Raw genomic sequence first — 12204 nt, 5'->3', positions numbered from 1 at the left:
AGTCAAACAAACCATGAATTATGAACAAATTTTGAATGATTTTAATTAGAAAACTATGCTTATTCATGCAACAAAATTATACTTGAAAAATGAAAAATAAAACTTGCTCAATTAACCATATAACATGAGATGCTAGTGAAGCATATATACAATGGCACAATAAAAATAGAAAATGAATCATAAATTGTGTCTATACAAGTAAGGCATTAGATCATTCATTCATCATATTCATTAGCATTGGAGATTGAGAGTTTGTTATCATCATCAAGAGACCATTCCATAATTAAGAGATCATACACCAATAGTATTAACTATGTTTGAGATGTCAAAGAGTTATGTGTTTGCAATGATAAATAAAGGAAATATTCAAACTTTTTGTTGTTACTAAGGACAATGAAGACAACAAAGTTGAATGTGGACCACTTACACATTTGTAACATTCAAATGTCATCCATTTATCATCAATTTATCACCATTTATAGTTGGGTAGTTTGTAAATGTAGAATTGTGACCCAAATGATGTATTTGTAACATTCCAAAGTGTGTAATTACAACTAATGAACCATGAGAAATACCATTAGCGTGTGAACACATTAACCACTATGTATTTAGAACAAATTGCCATTAAGACTAGAGATCAATGTAAGTTTTAAAGCACCCTTGAACAATAAGAAATTCCATATCATGTCAACATCAAATATTTAAGAATTGTGTGCTTTGTCTAAATTGTGTGTAGAGTGCACCAATAGTGGCACTATTGGGCTTTGATCACTATCTTGTTAATGTGTGTTAAGATGTGACATTTCAAATTAGAAACTGATCATACATCTATAAAAAGGAAAGAAAGTAAACCATCAAGATAATCTTAAAAATAGTGAATTGTTATCCTTATGAACCAAGTCATTTCATGTTCCCATGCATTGATTTGTGTAAGGATGTGGTTAAAATGTCAAATGTGTTAAAAAAATGTAAGAAATAAATGTCTCAAGAACAAAATTTTACCATGATGCAAATTTGCAAACCCTTTTCACAATTATTAAAGAGATTAAATATCAAGGTATTTCATGCATTCATGTACTCATGTGAAGCTTAAGAGTGTTTACTATGTCATAGATATGTTACCTATATATGTCAAATCCAACATGAACAAGTATAAATATGATAATATTTCCTTACAAGTAAAGCATTAATCATTTTTAGTTTATGCTAATCATTTTTAATTTTGTCACTTATTCTCTAGTCATATATTTTAGTCCTAGACTAAATTAGTCATTTAAGTTAGTCACTTTTAGTTGAGTCACTTAATTGTAGTCATATATTTGATCCCTAGACTAAATTAGTCGTTTAAGTTAGTCACTTTTAGTTCGGTCACTCAAAATGCTCAAATCTAGTAGTAATTCACTTGAAATAATTGTGGTGACTAAGTTTTTTAGTCACGTAGTCACTAATCTCTCATTTTGTACTAGTGAAAAGACTCCTAATATAAAAATATATTTACATAGCATCAAAATATTTCATAAAATGTAAGAATAAATGGAAAAGGAAAGAAAAAGTTCAAACATAATCACTATGCCAATTGTATCAAACTTTATCTAGATGTGCCAGTCACCCTCACACAATGAGCCTTTTTGCTTACAAGGTTAATGCTAGTCCCATCCACCCCTGTAATGAGCTAGTGATATTTGTTGGAATTTTCCTCCAGTTCAACCACCCTTTTGTTGAGTGCTATCATTTCTGACTGAATCTCAGCCTAAAATTGTTCTAGATTGCTCCATTTTAGTGCGTGATTGGTTTCCATGAGCATAAGTAATGATTTCCTTTCCTTTTCTTCCATGGCACTTTGTTGTTGAAGAGTAGCTAATAACCCTTCAATAGACTCCAACAATCTCTCTAGAAGTCAGTTACTCTTAAATTGCTTGCTCTCCTATGGATAGTCATCCAAATTTTCCATGGAAAGTTGCTTTGCATGTTGTATTATGAGGAATGAAAGCCACCACTATTCACCTATCAAGTCCCTCAACAACAACACACTGTAGAAGTGGAGGATTATCCCATACCTTAAATAAATTCATCTTTCGATGAGATGCCGCCCTAAAACATTAAAATGTTGGACTTCCATATCCAAAAAAGGATCTCAGTGAACCCCATGGAATGTCATTCGAGAGATACAAAGGAATAAAGGTAATAACACCAACTTACAACAAATTGTATGCATTTACATAATCGAGGGACTCCTGACTTGTGCAAACACATCCCGTCTTGGAAGAATTAAATTTGGAGGTCACTGGGTATCACTGTTTCCTACGTTGAATTGCCATTTATTCTTTTGATTAAGATATGATTTCACTTCCTTAATGTTAGATGGTTGAAAATGCATTATTCTCCACTTCCTTGAGCATGCTTTTTATAATATGTAAGATGTATTATTGGAAAGCGGTGGAATAAGTGGGTGAAAAATTATTATATTTATAGTTTCGCCATGGAGGCTCGTTCTATGATCCAATTTTTAAAACATTTGTTAAATTTTCAAAAAAAACTTTGTTCTAATCCCATGATGAAGGAATGGGGAAATAATGAATCATCCCTTGGTCCAATTCAAGATTTCCTTACTCCATTGAAGCTCCTTTTTTGGCCATTGAATCTTCCACTGTGTTCAGTTTTATGAACACATGAAATAATTCAATTTTCTCAAACAACATTGATTTAAGAATGATACTTTGAAGAATAGAAGGTTGATATGGGCTTGGTGTTTCTTTAGACTTCCACACCTGACGAATTACAAGCATTGAGTCTCTAAACATAGATGTTTTGGTAATTTTCTTTTCTAATACCATTTCCAAACTCTACCATATAGCTAGGTATTCAACTTGGTTATTAGACATGATACCCAATCCCCAGGAATATTTAGTCTCCATTTTTTCATCAGGGCATAGGATATCCCCTCCCACTCCTACCACCCCTTCTGGAACTGTTGCTTAGGATACTATACGTAAAAGTTGTTTCTCAACATTTAAAGACTCGTTAACGTTATATGATAATATGCTTTTTTTTTCTCTAATAATAATTATAGCAAATAATGGGGGTAGAGTAGTAGTATATATTTAATTTAACACATCATCTCTAGGTCTAGAAGAAAAAATAATTTAATTCAATAGAACCAAAAAGCTCTAATTAAAGTCCTTAATGGATTAATTTGGATTCATCTTGATATGTTAAAGCTCTAATACCAAATATTTTTGGGATTTGTCCTCACCAATTTTTTTAAGAAATTTGGTTTGAAAAGAATCCCATTTAGTAATAGAATTATCTTGCAAAGAAAAATACCAAGAAGCTTCTTTTCCCTCAAAAGTACAAAGGAAAATCTTACCAACAACATTCTCATGCTGAACTCCCCTAAGTTTTGAAGAAAGCATGAATTGCTTTATGTGTTCTTCCACAGATATGGGTTCTTCGATATTAACTTTAGGAAGAAATATCTCATGATGCTTATGTAAATAATTATATGATCTGGGGATATTAAAACCTCCTGCAGATAGCATAGGTTGTGCCATAGTGATTATAGGAGGTTGTAAAGGTAAAAACAGAGGTTGAATAATTATAGTTGAAGAAGTATAAACATAAGTGGTTTGGATAGAAGTGGTTTGAATATAATAAGATGCAGTTGTTTACAAATAAGTGATATTTGGTAGAATTGGTTGCATAGACACTACCACAGATTCCCAATCCACTTCCTCAAAAGAAAACAAAGGATTTGTAATGATTGAAAATTCTAACTTGGGTTTAAGATCTACTTGAGATGAAGAAACCAATTTTGTATGTGTTTCCCTATTAGGTCTTCTCTTTTCAATTAAAATAAATAAGATTTGGGATAAACCCAAATGTTTACTTTGAGAATGAGTAAAATATCTTGAAAGATGAAATTGAGGATGAATAGGTGCAGAAATAACCTCTGAAGTTGAAGATTGAGATAAAATTGGATATTTACAATTGATGAAGATTTAGATACATGTTTAATTATAAAACAAAGTAGTTTTTTTTTCACCTTGGTGTACATATATGGGAGGGGTACTGGAAACAATCATAATTTTAGGAATATTTATGTTTAATGATTTATCATCCATACATATTATGGCCCTCCTTATAGTGCCAAATTGTTGATAGGTGGAAAAATTCCTCCTGCAACAAGTGAATATTTACCCAATCTAGGTCCCAATTATACCCCTATTTGTTTGAGATAGAAATAAACTCCGGAATAAAGACCCAGATGCCTATGTTATTCTAGCCTAAAGAAATGATAAACATAAAAATAAAAAACAAAAAAATTATGGCATAAAAAATTACATACAATATATTACCAAAATATTTCAAGTTGCTATGTGTGTGTGCTTGGATTTAGAGGTTTTAACAACAAGGGAACGGTAATCAACCAAGTGCATTAGTTAGAAAGTACATTAGATTTTTGAGATAGTGATTTCTTAGACTAATAGGTGGGCTCAGCTAGCCACCGGATTGATTTGGACTCTTGTTAAAGAGCTTCTTCACGATCACATTTTATTATTATTTTATTTTCAAATTTATATGCATGCAATAAACTAATCTACTTTATAGAAAGGAAAACCTATCTCATGAATGAGAGAAAATTGCTTAGGCTATCTTTTTCAAATATCAGAAAAGAAATTTTCATCCACCTAAAGACTGAGAATAAATCTTAGTTTATTTAAACAATTGAACAAAACATTACACTTTATTGTTTCAAAAGAAAGGACAAAAAGAAAATTCAAATATTCAACGGGTATTGATAAATGAATGAAAACTATAAATTAAAATACCAATAGAAATGCATATGGTATTCTGAATATGGAGTTCAAATACATATAAATTCTGAGTGGTCTTCAAAAATGTCTGCAACTTCTGATTATCATATTTGTATCATTGAGTACAAATATTTCCAACCCTTACTCCCACATAAAGGGCTATATAAATACTTGAAATTACAAAAATAATATATTATATTTTTTCTTCTTCTAATAATAGAAAATCCATTTATTTTCTTACATAAAAATAATAACAAATAACATCTTGTTGATTTCACTTAATCCTTCTTTTTTCTAGGAGAACTCTCCTCCATTATTTTAGCTGCTGGTTCTAAGTCATTTATTGATGCAGGAGCATTTAGCTTCCAAGTCAAAACATATTTGACTAGACCTAGGAGTCTTTAATTTACCAAGGGATTTGATTCCCTAATTGATTTTAATTGTTTAGATTAAAATGTATTTTCCTATGTTTTCTTATAATTCTAGAAAGATTGTATCATTGATGTAATTGGTTTGTGATTAGATTTGCCTATGATAGTGGATCTCAAGGATTGTGAGGGTTTGGAGAGATATTAAAGTGATATCTTGAGGATTTTGTGGATATGGAGGTTATTAATTCAAAGAATATTATGGATCTGAACTAATTGTAGTTCAAAATCCTCTTGTATAATTTGTAAATTGAGAGAAGCATGTAGGTGGATAGAGAGGAAAGAGTGAATCCAATTAGGAAATTGGAAGAATTAGGACAAGATTGGCCAAGGGACCAATTAGAGGCAAGCTAATATAAATCAAACAAAGGTGGGACCTTCTATAAATTTTTCACAATGTGGGTATTAATGATAGAATATTTCTCTATTTCGAGTGTTGTGGGACTATTTCCCAAAGAACCTCTATCCAGTTATTGTATGAATTGAAATATCTATATTCATAATGAATTGAGTATGTTACAAGTCTAGCGATGTTGCTAAGGAATTGTAGTGTGCATGAACTAAGGTACAATTTAGTCTATTAATGGAACCATATGAACCCCTGTGCAATCCATGTGCCCATATAAAATCTTGTAATCATAGTAAAATTGTTATTAATTGATGTATGAAGTTGGATTGGAGGAGTGTAGGGACAATTTTATTTTAGCATAAAGTAGACAATAATTTCATCGCAAATCAGAGTCTTTTTAGTATATTTTTTTTAGCAATATGTATTGTTAAAGTGAAAGACTTAGATTTCTTTTCTAAAAGGTTTAGAAATCCATCAATTCCTGCAGATATGTTACTTGTCATTAATAATTTTGTCCCAAACTTTCTTTATAAGTTTATAATCGGGATCGACTGCCTGATTTTTCACACAAAGTTTTGTAAAGGCACTGACCTCCCGACCCCTGACTTGGTGCGAGACCTAGTCTGTCTCGTCGGGGTTTGGACCATTGGAGGTAGTCGGGTTATGGAGGAGTCTCGACCCCTAAGCTCATAACATAACCTTGACCTTCGACCTTGTTAAAGTGTATAATAGTTAATCCCCAAACTTACTAAATTGTATAGCAATTAAACTCTAGCCTTGTGAAATTGTAGAATAGGCTGATTGTTTTGTATAATGTTTAATGAAAATGGGTTTTCATGGTTTTATTTAGTTTAGGATTAAAGTGGTTTGGTATTGATGATTTAGTCTAGAGGAAAAGTATCAAGGGATTTGGTATGCCCAGATTAGAATCATTTTGGTACAAGAGCAGGTTGAAGCCTGCTTCTTTTGAAGATCAAGAAAATTTGATAGCACAGGAAGTAGATCAACAAAGGTATTGAGGTGTGATTTTTGGATTCTAAATTTTGATAGTGTAAAGAGGATTTGTTTTCAGTTATTGAACTAGATATAAAGATTTGACAGAAACGATATAGGTAGGATAATTTGTAACAAAGGACCATTGCGTTCTTGAGTGAGTGAGGTCTTCGAGGAAAAGTATGGCAAGGCCTTGAATAGTTATAGTATAAGAGTCGATTAAGAAAGGAAGGTTCACAACATAGAAATTTTGAAAAGGAAAATTTTGAAATTTAATGACAATGAACAAAGAATATAGGCCAGTTGAAGTTTATAAGGTTCTTATTTTTTTTTAAATTATGAAGGAGTTGTGTATTATTAGAAGAATGACTTATGTGTAAAGGAAAAAAGTTTTGAATAAGAAACTGAGATAATGGGTCCTAGGACATAATTAACTAAGGAGTAAAGACTATGAAGAATGTGGAAATGTGTTGTGAAGTCTATGTAGCTTTACAGAAAGAGTGTGAAATATAAAGTTTGAATTTAAATTGAAACCTTTGCACAAAACTATTGTTAATTGTGCATGAAAACCTTTGTGTAATTTATGTTGCTTATGGACTTATGCATTAGGTCAAATTAGTTTTGAAGTTGATGTTTTGGAATGAAAAGGAACATTTGAAAATTTGTGAATGTATGTGAGCAAGTTGAATTAAATATAAGATGTAACACTCTTGGGAATTGAGAACACACAAATTTATTGGAAGATATATAGAAGGCTTTCTCCTTGATGAATAGATCAGGAAAGGTGTGCTCTTTGGAAAAGGAAGGTCAAAGCTATAAAAAAATTAGATTCAGAATAAATCTGAGAAAGCTAAATGTATTTAGACAACTATTAGATTATAGGAGATTGGTGATTACAAGATCAAGCTATGAGAAAAAGGAGAAAGTAGAACACATGTTTAAACCATGGGGGAGAATGTTCCGAGTCAAAAGGACATGCAAGGACTGCAACAATGAAGGTAAAGCCAACATAGTTGAAGGTATAGAGCACAATTATGCTCTTTGGAAGAAAAGGTAGAGTAGGTTTCCCATTAATAATGTTGTAGCATTTTAGGTTTGAGAGATATGGTAAGTAAATATTTTGTATTTCCATTTGATTAAAGAATGTAGGAGTTGACCTTTGAGAGTAGAGAAAGAACAAGGAGGTTCTTTAAAGATTATAAGAAAGGGTTATTTTTGTAATTTGTAACTTGGATATGATTGAGAGGGATTGTTTTGAAATAATGCAGAGCATGCATATTTTTGGAAGGAATTGGTTCAGTAAAATGGATTAAAGGAAGACTTCTGAAGATAAGATCTTCGAACATACCTTATGAAGGTGAATATGATGTTTTTTTTGTTAACTCTGGTCATAAAGAAATTGTATTTGCAGGTAACAGAAAATAAAAGTTGTAGATAATGGCCATTACAAAAAGTGATGTTGTGATAGAGAAAGAGGAGAAAGAAAATATCTCAAGTAAATAAATTTATGAAAGAACCCAGTAGCAATTTAATTTTCTAAAAGATAATATGGCAACATAAGTTCTCAAAGGAGAAAGAGGGAAGTGAGCAGTTGAAGCTGCAGAAGCCAACAACTTTTAAAGTTGAGGAGCATAAGTGCTCGAGAAGAGTTTGTATTGTCGAGGAACAAAAGAGGAAGAGAGGATACCAAGAGGATGACTTGGTACTGGTGACAAGTGGCATATTTTTTTATAGAAATGGGAAAGGCTTATTTCATCTCACAAGTGGACAAAGAGAGTTCAATAAAGAAGGAAATGACAAAGCCTTACTAATGTCCATGAGAAAGGTTCAAAGAGATGTCACAATTAGATGACGAGGAGTGCCATGAAAATTGACATAAAGAAGATAAGTGATGAGGGATTTGAGAGGGAAATGGCTGAAATAAAATTACATCTTAGTATACTAGAGGAGGTGCTACAAGAATATGATAAAGTCTATAGATATGGATGGAAAATGAAGAAGAATAAGGTAAGATGGCATTCATTGCAAATAAATATGTGGAAAGGGATGCATGACATATTGAAGAAAGAAATTAGAGTAGCTAAGTATGAAATGAATGTTTTTGAACAAGGCTTATTCAATGATGAAGAGTATTCTAGAGATGGTGAGGAGAAATTTATTGATAGTTTGATGAACTATTAGATTAGTTCAGATCAACATGGAGATATGGTAGATGGGACATCAAATGAGGAGCCTTATGCTTATTCTGGAAATTTATGTGTGATTGAAGTTTTAGCAATTAATGACCAATAATCAGATAATGTGCTTGTGCATATTGAGGAAGAAATGAAACTCCTAGAAGAAATGGTTGAAATAGAGAGATTGTTAATTGAGCATGTGTTCATTGATCTTGAAGATGGTGGAATTAATGAGGAAGATACCATAAAAAGGAAAGTTGAAGACAATCGAATGAAAGCTAGTAACAATTATCATAACAATGGAAAACCTTCATTAACAAAAGAATCTTCAGTAATAAACCAAGATAGAGACATTATGCAACACATAGAAGAATGTATGATGATGTTGATAGTAGTAGAAATTCAAGAATATATTGATTCTAAAACAAATAGTTGGTATATATATGCAAATTTTGAGGAAGTTGAAGGAGAACAAAGCTCAAATTATGTTAAAAGATAAGATGGAGCAACATCATCTCACATAAATTATGCCACCACAAAATATGAATAGATACTTCATGAAGGCATGTTCAAGGAGATTCCAATCATCGAAATACTAAATGATAGATAAAGCTTTTGGAGGAGTAGTTGGTAAAATACGCAAGTGATGGACATTTCATGGAGTATATAACTACAATTCAAGATGGTTTTGTTGAATTGTATAAGGAGATAAATTTATTAGAAGAAAGGATAATAAGTAAAAGACTACATATTCAACATGCAAAATCAGATTTGGAAGAAAAGTAAATTTTCTTCGACGACAATGAGGAGAAGACAACAAAGTATAACTAACAAATTGACAAGGAAATATGTAAACCATAATTTAATAATAGTTTCATAATTCTTATGCCAAAGGAGGATATGCAACAAGCTGTAAATAACAACAACGAATTTCAACCAAGGACAAAACTAAATGATGAAATTGATGGATTTTGGATGTTGATGAGGAAGATATCCAAGAAAAGATACAATAGATAAAGGATGGAAATCAACAAGGAAGTGTAGCTGACTAAAATAATTTACATCAACAAAAAAATGGGAAACAATAACATAAAATATGAAAGCTCAAAGAATTGGAAGCAGCATAACAACATCAAAGTAGAAAAGCATATAGACTACTACAATATAAAATTTGGGGTCTAGGAGGACTTCAAAAAAGGAACTCATGATTAGGAGATCATGATTTTTTTTTTGTCCAATGGGAGTCTGTTGCAAGAGCATTTAGCTTCCAAGTCAAAACATATTTGACTAGATCTAGGAGCCTTTCATTTACCAAGGGAGTTGGTTCCCTAATTGATTTTAATTGTTTAAATTAAAATGTATTTTCCTATTTTTTCTTATAATGCTAGAAATATTGTATCATTGATGTAAATGGTGTGTAATTAGATCTTCCAATGATAGTGGATCTCGAGGATTGTGAGGGTATGGAGAGATCCTAAAGTGATCTCTCGAGGATTTTGTGGATCTAGAGGTTATTTATTGAGAGAATATTGTGGATATGAACTAATTGTAGTTTGGATTCCTCTTGTATAACTTGTAAATCGAGAGAGACATGTAGGTGGATAGAGAGGGGAGAATGAAGCAAATCAAGAAATTGGTAGAATTAGGACAAGCTTAGCCAAGGGATCAATTAGATGCTAGTTAATATAAATCAGGCAAGGGTGAGACCATGTGTGCATTAATGAAAGAATAATTCTCTATTTCAAGTTTTGCAGGATTTTTGTCTAAAGAACCCCTCTTGAGTTATTGAATGAATTGAAATATTTGTAATTCATAATGAATTGAGTATGTTCAAGGTCTGGTGATGTTGCTCAAGAATTGTGGTGCGCATGAATTAAGTTACAACTTAGTATGTTAATGGAACCTTATGAACCCCTGCACAATCCAATTTTCCCTTTGCATACAACCCCATAATTATAGTAAAATTGTTCTTAATTGTTTAATGAAATCAGATTGGAGCAGTGTAGGGGAGAATTTATCTCAACATAAATTCAACAATAATTTCATCACAAATACGAGTCCGCTGAGTATATTTTTCTAATCAAGATGTATTGCTAAAGCACGATACTTAGATTTCATTTCTTTAAGGTTTAAAAATATGTCAATTCTCGTAGGATGTTACTTGTAATTAATACTTTTGTCCCGACCTTCACTTATAAGTTCATAGTAGGGACCAACTACCTAATTTTTCACACAAAGTTTTGTTAAGGCAACAACCTCCCAACCCCCGACTTGAGGTAGGACCCAGTTGACCTGGTCGAGGTTTGGACCATTTGGGGTAGTCAGGTTATGGAGGAGTCTCAACCCCCAACCTCACAGCAGAACCCCAACCTTCGACCTCATTAAAGCGTAAAGTGTATAACAATTATAGTGTATAAGTGGATGTGTAATATTTAATAAAAAAATGGGTTTTCACGGTTTTATTTAGATTCTGAGTAAAGTGCGTTGGTATTGATGATTTATTTTGGAGGAAAAATATTGAGCAAGGGATTTGGTAAGGGTAGATTGGCATCATCTATCATTTGGATGACAGATTTTTTTTTTTTTTTATATTTAATGTATTGGGACCATTAAGTGAATGTATTAGATATTTGTGGTATATGAACATGTGTGAAACTCTTTAGACTGACATGGAATTGAGCCATACATGTTTCAATATATCTCTTCTTCTGGTTGTACTTGGATGAGAATTTAGAAATTAATTTTCTTTGTTCAAATGGAAACTAGAAAAAGATTTGAATATCTTGTGAGTTCTAGGAGTTCATCTTGTTGGTTTTATCATTGTTGGTTGTCCTTTTTACTTCCACTTATTGGGAAATTGTCTATGGTAATGCCCCTCTAATTCCTTGTGGATGATGCATTTCAAACTATTTGCACTATCCTATTCAACATCACACAAAGTGACAACTTCTGTAACCCATTCATTAGTAACTTTTCTACGAGATCCTCTTTCATCTAAGCAATATTGCATTAACCTTTTATCCATTTTTGATAATTTCTATGTTATTTTAGGACTCATATATTTTTCCCAATCTACACTTTACCAAAATAATTACTCAATACTTCATATTCTTCGGTTATTCCTTCAATCTAATTAGAAAAAGACATTAATTCTTGATAAAAAATGTAATTTTTCTCAACTGCCTAAAAATATTTAATTCAACTTTTTAAAGCTGCTCATTTACATCTAAAGACCGATATTTAAAAATGTTCATTACCATAGACGTCCTTTTAATTTGTCTTAATTATTCTTCAAGATATTTGGCTTGTACTTGGAATGATGTATTAATTGTTTGCATGTTGATATCTGATTCATCTTTCAAAATTTCAATCTATTTTTTCTAAGCTTGTTTCAAAGCTTCAACTTGCAGGGACTACTGGTTTTCCAATTGTGACATCTTTGT

This window comes from Pinus tabuliformis, chromosome 4_2, assembly GCF_031772625.1.
Source record: "Pinus tabuliformis cultivar Carrire ecotype Pingquan chromosome 4_2, CPIR1, whole genome shotgun sequence".
Taxonomy (NCBI): domain Eukaryota; kingdom Viridiplantae; phylum Streptophyta; class Pinopsida; order Pinales; family Pinaceae; genus Pinus; species Pinus tabuliformis.
This window is presented reverse-complemented; position numbering follows the sequence as displayed.